The sequence below is a fragment of the Balaenoptera acutorostrata genome, chromosome 7 (assembly GCF_949987535.1).
Source record: "Balaenoptera acutorostrata chromosome 7, mBalAcu1.1, whole genome shotgun sequence".
Taxonomy (NCBI): Eukaryota; Metazoa; Chordata; class Mammalia; order Artiodactyla; family Balaenopteridae; genus Balaenoptera; species Balaenoptera acutorostrata.
In genome coordinates, this window is record NC_080070.1 from 23,761,589 (window position 1) to 23,772,322 (window position 10,734).

Consider the following 10,734-nt stretch of genomic DNA (forward strand, 5'->3'; position numbering starts at 1 on the left):
TACAATGTAAATACTATGTAAATAGTTGCCAGTGCATGGCAAATTCAAGTTTTGCTTTTTGGAATTTTTTGTACTTTTTCTCCACATATTTTCGATCTACCGTTGGTTGAGTCTGAAGATGAGGGACCTGTGGATACAGAGGACCACTGTACTTCCCTAGACAAGTGAGCCTGGGAACCCCAGTTGCTCTATTCAAAAGACTCAAAATGACCTGAGATTCTAGAATCAGTCTCAGAAAAAATGCAGACAAATCTACCGTAAGAGATTAAAGAAGAACTAGATTCCAACACAGTTGGAATGGTCATTTGATTGACTGGTTACCTATAAAAAGTTATACTGTGTGCTAAGTACCAAGTGAGTGGTGATACAGATAGTAAGCACTCAGGTAATCAGAACTGAAGTTATGTGAGAACTCCTAGGGGGAGATAGAAACAAAGAGAGATGAGCTGGGGCAACTGGGGACTCTTCAGGACCCACTGATAAACTTCGTGGAGTTCCAAGAGCAGCAGCAGCTTCCCCATCTCTGCTTAGGAATGTGCACAGCCCCAGCCCAATAAGGATGGATGGGAACCTGACACTGTGGGAGCAACTTCAAGGGAGTTTTGCCTCTTTGGGAATGTCAAGGACTGGCCCAAGCAGGGTCTGCATTTCCAGAGAGTGCTAGCCCAAGTGGCCAGAGCCCATGCTTTCAGAGGCCACAGACCACTACTGGGGAGGCATGTTGCATCATAACATGGGTGCTGGGGTCAAATTCTTGGTTTAAAGCCCGGCCGTACCACTTCCTACCTGTGAGACTTTGGCAAGTGGTTTAACATTTTAAGCTTCCTTTTCTTCACCCATGACGTGGAAATAAGAAGATAATATTCACAAAGGACTCAGGACAGTACCTGGCACTCAGGAAGCACATAGTAAGTGCTGGGTATGATTAGCTCTTCCCAATTACCATTAATCATGTAAATTGCTTGGTACAAAATACAGGTGTGGGGGCTTCCCTGGTGGCGCAGTGGTTGAGAATCTGCCTGCTAATGCCGGGCACATGGGTTCGAGCCCTGGTCTGGGAAGATCCCACATGCCGCAGAGCGGCTGGGCCCGTGGGCCACAACTACTGAGCCTGCGCGTCTGGAGCCTGTGCTCCGCAATGGGAGAGGCCGCGATGAAGAGTGGCCCCCGCTTGCCAGAACTTGAGAAAGCCCTCACACAGAAACGAAGACCCAACACAGCCAAAAATAAATAAATAAATTTATTAAAAAAAAAAAAATACAGGTGTGATAGGTGGTGGCTGCTGTGATGGTGACGATGACGATGATGAATGAGTGTTCCTGAACACGTGTTTCTATCCCTGGGGACTCCCCAAAAAAGTTGGGAAGAGCATTCAAGGGATGCCAAGACAAGGGATTTGTGTAAGGGAGCAGTGTGTAACAAGGTTAGAAATGTCACGATGAGTTCTTTTATACCTAAGGGTGATTTGTGAGAGAGGGGACAGAAAAGACTATTTATTGTTACTTGTTTTTTTTTTATTAATATTTGCTATATTAAGGTAACAACTTTTAAAACCAATCTTTCTTTACACCTTTAAGCTTAATTCATTAATCTCATCTATTTATACATCTAGGGAGTTTTAACAATCATTTTCAAAGGGCCCTCCTCTCACTGAACCCAAGCTCTGCTGATGATCCCCCATAATATATATCTCCTGTTCCAAACTGTTTCCCGTGGGTCTGCCCTACACATGAGACTTCAAACTGTGATCAGGAGCTCATGTCATACAGACGCCGTAATTTCAGTAGGTTAAAGCCTGCCCCCTGTATCTTCCCTCAAAGCTCCTCCTCCTCCTGTGGTCCCTGTCTCAAGTCACAGTGTCTATGGGTTATAACATCTTAGAATCTTTTTTTTACATGACTTCTCAGTTCAATTCAACACATATTTATTGAGCACCTATTAGGTACCAAATGCCTTGGTGATGGGGTTACAGTGGGAAACATGGACCTTGTCTTTCTTGCGAAGAGGCTGATTAATGCTCCTTCAACTCCATTGGAATACACTAAGGTCCCTTAAATAACTGCTTCACTTACAACATTGTCAATAAATTTCCCTAAACATTTTAATCAGCATGTATATACATAATATATTCACTTTGCCTTTTAAATATGGTAATTAAATGCCTGATCTAACAAACAAAACCTCCTCATATACTTAATAACAATAACAATAGGGGCTTCCCTGGTGGCGCAGTGGTTGAGAATCTGCCTGCTAATGCAGGGGACACAGGTTCGAGCCCTGGTCTGGGAAGATCCCACATGCCGTGGAGCAACTGGGCCTGTGAGCCACAACTACTGAGCCTGCGCGTCTGGATCCTGTGCTCCGCAACAAGAGAGGCCACGATAGTGAGAGGCCCGCGCACCGCAATGAAGAGTAGCCCCTGCTTGCCGCAACTAGAGGAAGCCCTCGCACAAAAACGAAGACCTAACACAGCCAAATAAATAAATAAATAATAATTAAAGATGCTAATAATTTAAAAAAACAAAACAATAACAATAACATTGAGCATTCATTAAAAGTCAAACAGTATTGCAAGCTCTTGTATAAATTCATTCATTCCCACGCAACAACCTTATGAAACAGGTACTATTATCATACTTATTTTACAGATGAGAAAACCAAGGCAAAAAGTTCAAGTTACTTGCTCTTAGTCAGATATCTAGCAAAGAACTATTAATCGAATACTCTTATAAATCTAATATATTAAACTTATAAAGGACGTCAGATTCTCTTTCAATATTATTTGCACACTAGTAAAAATCTCTAACACGAGTCCAAAATCAATTATTCAGTTATATATCTTACATTGGAATCACAAGCTAATTTGTCAGGTTCTCTAATTAATACATTATCTAAATCTTACAAACATTGAAAATACCAAATTACACAGAATACTACTAAAGTTAACACAAAAATGAATACTATGGATTTGGTGTATTTCATCTTTCTCGTATTTAATTCTGAACTGTTTTAGGATTAAATTACATTTACCATCCCGAGCACATTGAGGGTACTGTGTCAAGCCTCCCGGGCTTACCTTTGCAGGAGAATGGGGAGTCGTGTCTCAGCAGCCTGAGGTTGCTTTTTGGCCAAGATGTGTCAGATTCTTCTACCACCACTGTGAACACGCCAAGTCCCCTCTGTGTGATGCTATGTCAACAGGGTTCTCCCAGACCCCCCTGTACAGATTAGATTCCCATGATGCTTTACCTAGTTCTTTCTGGACCTATTGATTAGGTTATAAGGTCTGGAAAAAATCTGGTAGCCACCCAGGTTCCCTCCCTTCTTGGTTAGATCCAACTGACCTCTTTATTGGATGATTATATTTGCATTCTTTTCCTTTTCTTGCTCTGCATGCCATAATCCTAAGATCATTCTAATGACAAAAAAAAAAAAAGGTAGGCTGAGACTGTAGAGGGTCCTAATGGCCTCCTTAGGAACTGGTTCTTAACTCAGTAGGCAACAGATAGCTTATGACAATTTTGAGCAAGGCACTAACAAGATCAGAATAGTGTAGATTCACTAGAATCCAAATATGAGTTGAGCCACTGGTCCCTAGAGGGCACTCAAGACTCTTCCCTTCTTCACCCTCTTTAGCATGAAGTCAGGGTGATAAGCAAGAAATTTCACCCCACTCCACCCCACCCCCATGAAGGAAGAAAAGCTTGCTAAAATTGGAGAATATGGACAAGTTACATTTTCTAGGGATAGAGCCTTTAAAGGGTAAAAGTTTCAGCACGAGTGGATGCGGTCTTTCTCCCGTCTTCAACATATCCTGAGTGGTAACAACGGCTGCCCTTGCCCTGCTGGAGGCACCCCAGCCAGCATCCTCTCTTTTCCTCTTCCACGAGCTTACCAGGCCCTGGGGCTACTGCTGAAGGCTTGGGACAGCCCCAGCCTTTGGGCAAAGAGACTGCGGATTTGTCTTTCGCTTCACTTTCCCTGTTGAGAGTGGTTTTTTGTCCCACTAGGCAGTAAGAGTCTAAGACTCATATTTGTGTATTGATGGGGGAGAATAGGCAGACAGAGATGACCAGAGTCCAGCCTATCTTTCCTGACTTCTGCATTGTGGTTTGAGGCCAAATACCCAGCTAATAATAAAGTTCTCTTTTGCCTGGTTGTGTCATTGTTCCCTGTACATGTAAGTCCCCCTGGCACCTCACGGGAAGGGAAGATGGCTGGCCAAGGCAGGATTTAGGCATTCCCAGATCCCCAACCAAATATCTTCTCCTTACTATCCTAATATCAGTCCCTGAAAGATAAGCTGAACAGGCCAGAATTAAGCTGGAGATGGCTAAAATAAATGAAAAGAAAAGGACCAATGAGGGAAATCAAGAAAAATTCGACACTGCTTGATAACTGATGAGATACTGAAGGACTAGGAGGGCAAAGGTCAGAGGTAATTCCAAGGTTTGAAGAATTAAATGATGAAAAGAGGGTGGTGTCATTGACAGTCATCTAAAGGGACAACCTATTTCGATGGAAAGAGGGTGTGTTTAGTTTCAGACAGATTGAATGACGGGTGGCAACAGGGAAGCAGTGTGTTGTGGGAAGATCACTCTCCGTCAGCAGCATGGAATGGAGGCGGGGAGGCTGAGGCAGAGCAACCAGACGTTGAGTGCAAAGGCCCGTGCATGGAGGTGTCATGCTGGAGGTGCCGTGGGACAGAGGGGAGGGAAGGATTTGAGAGACCCTGGGAAGAACGCTTAATCAGGGCTTGGAGACTGATTAGATTTTGAGAGTGACGAGTGAGTGAGTTATCCAATAACTCCCTAAGACTTACCTAGTAGCTTTGGACAGTTGCTCTTTTTAACGGGATTATTCACTCATTTCATTTATTTATTCAACAAATACCTTGTAACCGTCATCTTTGAGTCCCTCCAAAGGGAGGGACTAGCTCAACAGACTCCGCCTTCTCTGGAAACTGCCCCCATTTACAGAATGGGCCCCAGAAGTCACACCTGTACTTCAGAAACACCTCCCCCCATCCCTATTGGTGATGGGTGCAGACATAAAATCATCTGACCCACGCTGTGCCAAGTTTAGAAATTTAGAATGTTTGGCTAAGAGACAGAGACTGGAAGCGTGCTGGAGCTGGGTCACATTAACGATGGAGTTACAGATAAAAAGTCCATGAACACCACTGAGGTCCTCAAGGCTGCGGTATTCCTATTGTGCCTTCTGGCCACAGGTGATTAGTCCAGAAGCAGGTACCTGACTAAAGCTGGACTAATCAGATCCTTTCATGGAGATATTGAAATTGAAATTGTGATCTCTCTCTCTCTCTCTTTCTCTCTTTCTCTCTCTCCTTGACCAACAACTTACTTAACTTTGGGAGCTGGAGACAGAAGCCATTTTCCACCAATGAACTGGGAAACAGACAGTAGTGAGAGAAGAATGAGGCAGACACACACAGAGACGCCAACATCACATAGAATTTCTCAGGGTCCCCACAGTGCTCTAGTCTCTGGTTCTCTTCCTGGGACCCACCAGATCCCCGTCCTGGGGTTCCATAGGTTCCTGAGTATTCTCCTAACAAATTGCCTTTTTTTGCTTAAAGCACTTTGAGTAGACTTTCTAATGGGCAGAGACTCCCAACCTAGAGTTCTAATGAATATACATCTGCTGTTTATGAGACTCTGGGCAAGGCACCAGGGATCCAACATGGATCAGGCTTGGTTCTATACTCAAGGAAATTTGAGCACTGGAGAGAAGGTAAACCCCGTTATCAATAACTATGATACAGGTAGGAAGAGAAAGCCCACTAGAGATGTACGAAGCAAGCTCTTTGGGGGTTTAGAAGGGTGTGGCACTTGTAGAACCTCAAGAGTGAGTGCCTCCTTAAATTCTGCACCTTAGGTGCCTTGCTAGGCTCACCCCACTCCTGGCCCTGGCTTATAGTGAGGGTCAGGATAACTCCATAGAAAAGTTAGTTAACTAAACCTAGAAGCAGCGAGGATTTGGACTTAGTATCAAGGTCATGTACCTCAAGATAAAGTAACATAATAGAAAATACTCTCATGAGAACTCACAAAGTCTGCTCTAGGATAATCAAACTCTTAAGTATGACTTAAGTGTTCAGAGCATGAAGGAAGAGGGGATAGCAAGAAAAACGGAGGCATCATAGAGACAAATTCTGCAGGCACCAAGAAAATAGTGATGACTGTGAATCTGGGAAATGACATAGAGTGGTGCTTAAGAATATTAAGCGAACAGAATAGCATGAACTGAAGGAAGGGCTAAGGTTGGCGCAAACAGTGGAGGCTATTGTGTTAATCCAGACAGAAAGGTGAAAGTCTAAATGAATTGGCACTGGGAATGCACAGACTGTAGGAAAAATAATATACAATTAATATAACTTGGCAGTTGATTGGATGTTGGAGACAAGGGAAGAGAGAAATCAGAAATGCTGTTGAACTCTATGCAGCTACCAAAGGATGAAAAAGCATTTGATGAAACTGTGTCCAAGACATGTATATGAAAAATGAAAGGGGTAGAACTATATATATGATATTCTACCAGTTTTATTTTTAAAGGAGAAAAATATCTAAATAAACATATTTGCTTACATATGCAAAGTATATGTATATATCCCTAAAGGAATCCACACAAAACTTACGGCATTAGTGGCCACTGAGAGGGGAAATGGGTGGCTGGGGTCAGTAGGGGGAGAACATTTTCTCAGTTCACCATCAAACCTTTTGAATCTTGAACCATTTGGTTGTATTACCTAATGAAAACAATTGCTTAAAACTGCTAAACAAAAACAACCCTAAAGCCCAAAGATGATTCTGAAGTATGGGGCTGGTGACAGTAGCTCCATTAACAAAAATAAAGGAGACAGGAAGAGAAGTTCATTTGAGAACACCTCTGAGGCCATGTGAGTTTTTGTGGGTTATATGGAGTGCAAATATCTTCTCCTACTCTGTGATTGTCATTTCACTCCTTCATGGTGAATTTTGGTAAGCAAAATCAATCTTTTTCTTAATGGTTAGTGCTTTGTGTCTCCTGTTTAAAAGATCTTTGCCTACCTTAAGGTAATGAAGAGAGTTTCCTATATTATCTTCTCGAAACTATATTATTTTAATTTTCACATTTAGCTCTACCACCTACATGGAATATATGTTTGTGTAATGGTATGAAGTAAAGGTCAAGCTGCTGCTTTTTTTTAAACATAAGGATATCCACTGGACCCAGCATCGTTTATTGACTGCCCTTTTCTGCTGTGTTCTGCCTTGCCGCCTCATCACACAAGTGATGGTTTATGTGTGAGTCTGTTTCTAGTTTTGGGTTCTCTATTCTGTGCCTTTAGACTTCACAGGTTCTTTTTAATTCATTAAAAAAAAAACTTTAGGAGGGAAAAAGGGATGGGTTGGGGCATTCATTATAAACATATGTAGGGCTTCCCTGGTGGCGCAGTGGTTGAGAATCTGCCTGCTAATGCAGGGGACACGGGTTCGAGCCCTGGTCTGGGAGGATCCCACATGCCGCGGAGCAGCTGGGCCCGTGAGCCACAATTGCTGAGCCTGCGCGTCTGGAGCCTGTGCCCCGCGACGGGAGGGGCCGCGATAGAGAAAGGCCCGCGCACCGCGATGAAGAGCGGTCCCCGCACCGCGATGAAGAGTGGCCCCCGCTTGCCGCAACTGGAGAAAGCCCTCGCACGAACCGAAGACCCAACACAGCCAAAAATAAAAATAAATAAATAAATAAATAAATAAATAAATAAGAAAATCCTTTAAAAAAAAAAAACATATGTAAATAGTAAAATCATTACTATTATTTTATTTGCTTTAATTTCAAAGTTATCTATTTTTAAAAAACAAACATTCAAAACTGCAACATAAACTGTCAACCACTGAATTTTTTTTTCAGTTCTATAGACCATTATAGATGAAGGGGTGATGAGGTCCAACAGAGCAAATGTCAAAATGATTCCCCACTGGAGCACTTTGTACCAACTGTTTAAGGCACTGAGCTTTGAGTATGATCTTTCAAAATTATTTCAACAAAGATTACATGCTTTATTAGAGACTTGTTTACCTAAAAACCATTTGATATACAAATAATTTTTAGACTCCACCAACAGTAGGAGCATACATTTCTTAGTTTAAATGTACTTGTATATGAAATGTGGAATTCAACTTTGGTTTGTATCTTTGCAGGGAAGTATCAGGCACTTAAGTTTTAAATTTGATTTAAGTTTTTGGATATATTACTTGTGGTTCAAACATTAAAATGTATATAAAGGCATACAATGAAAAGTCTCTTTCCACCTTGATCAAGTTTCTATCTAGTTTCCATCCACCTCAAGAAGTAACTACTGCTAGTAGTTTCTTATTTTTCTTCCAGATATTTTTTATGCTTATATAAACTACCATGAAAATATATTTTTCACTTTTTTTTTACAATGATAGTGTGCTCTATACACCCTTCGGCACGTTGCTTTTTTAAAAAACTTAACAACATATCATAAAGATTTTTCCATAATAATACAAAAAGAGTCTTCATTCTTCTATATAGCTGCATAGTGCTCTATTATATACATGCATCATAATTTAATTACCCTGGTGATGGACATTTTAGTTTGTTTTAGTCTTTTGCTATTATAAATAATGCTACAACGAATAATCTTGTCCTAATGGCATTTTACCTGGGAGGGAGTAAAATTGCAGGATACGTTCCTAGAAGTGGAATTGTTAAGTCAAAGAGTTTCCTTGACCAGATGCTGACAAATTCTCTTAGAGATTGTTCCAGCTTACACTCTCCCAGCAACGGATGAAGGTGCCTCTTTCTGAAGAACTTTGCTAACATATCATGGTTACTTGTTTATCTGGAATAATGCAGAGTAGTAAAACAATCAAATATATGTAATCACATTACATGTTATCATTTTTTAAAAAGATTTTTTATGGCCACTTACTGCAAAAAAATAAAAACTTTATCCATAAGTGTAACACGCTACCTACCCCAAATCTTAAGCTCTTTGCTGTGCTCCATTTTTCCTTTCTTTTCATATTGATGATTCTTTACTTCCCTGTAGCCCCAAAATAATTTTGACAACTATTTTGTCAATTTAAAAAAATTTATCACTTTAATAGCATCATAAGCCTTAAAATTGTTTTTATTACATAAAAATGATCCTCCTGTTACCCAGCTTCAACTCAATTCATAGCGGATCTTATTTCATCCACATCTTCTCTACTCAGGACTATTTCAAAGCAAATCCCACACTTCATATCATTTCTCTATAAATATCTCCAGATGCATCTATAAAATATAGGGACAGAACCACACTAGCATTACCCTACCCTAAAAAAAGTAACAATAATTTCTTAATATCATTAAATATCCCATCAGTGTTCATTTTCCCCTGATGTCTCTTTAAAATTTTTTCTCGGGCTTCCCCGGTGGCACAGTGGTTAAGAATCCACCTGCCAATGCAGGGGACACAGGTTCGAGCCCTGGTCTGGGAAGATCCCACATGCTGCAGAGCAACTAATCCCATGCGCCACAACTACTGAACCCCGTGCACCTACAGCCCGTGCTCCATGAGCCCGTGCTCCGCAGCAAGAGAAGCCACCGCAATGAGAAGTCCATGCACTGCAAGGAAGAGTAGCCCCTGCTTGCCACAACTAGAGAAAGCCCACATGCAGCAACAAAGACCCAACACAAACAAAAATAAAATAAATAAAATAAATTAATCAAAAAAATTTTTTTCTCATTTTTATTTAAATCCTGATTTGAACGAAGAATATATATTATGATGGGTTACATTTCTTTTTAAATCTTTAATTTCTTTTAATCTATATGTTCTTCCATTTTATTTTTTCTTGCAATTTTTGGTTGACACCTGATCTCAGATTTCCACCCTCCAGAACGTGAGAAATAAATTGTTGTTTAAGCCACCCAGTCTATGGTGTTCTAGCATTCCGAACTCCCTAAGAAATCTCCACCCATGAACTACTCCCTTCCTCTTCCCCAGGGAAGGAGGTAACACTCATTGATTGTCAATGCTGGAGAAGGACCTTTTAGAGAGGTTATCTTCTGGATGAGACGACCCTGGCCTCCATGTGGTCAGCTCCAGAAAATGATCTGTCCCTGCAGAAGGCGGTTCTATGTGGTGACTCTAATATGCGGGAGGGACCCAGCAAGAAGTGTGTGGCTACAGATCTAAGTCCCGTTCTCCAATCTCCTTTATCTAATAATGTTGATATTTTATCTCTATTTCCGCACTGCTTCTACACTCAGAGAGTGCTATAGACTGAATGTATGTGTGTCCCCCTCAAATTCATACGTCGAAAACTAACCCCCAAAGTGATTGTATTAAGAAGCAGGGCCTTTGGGAGGTGATAAGCCATAATAATAATAATAATAATAGATGGGGCCCTCATGAATAGAATCAGTGCCCTTATCAAAGAGACTCCAGAGAGCCCCCTTACCCCTTCCGCCATGTGAGGACACCACAAAATGATGGCTGTCTATGAATGAGGAAGTCAGCTCTCACTAGACACCAAATCTGCTGGCACCCTGATCTCAAACTTCTCTGCCTCCAGAACTGTAACAAATAAATTTCTGCTGCTTATAAACCACTCAGTCTATGGTATTCTTTTATAGCCGCCTGAATGGACTTAGACGGAAGGAAATTCTAAACACAGCAGATTATCTAATATGTTTGTATGAAAAATTCAATTGAAA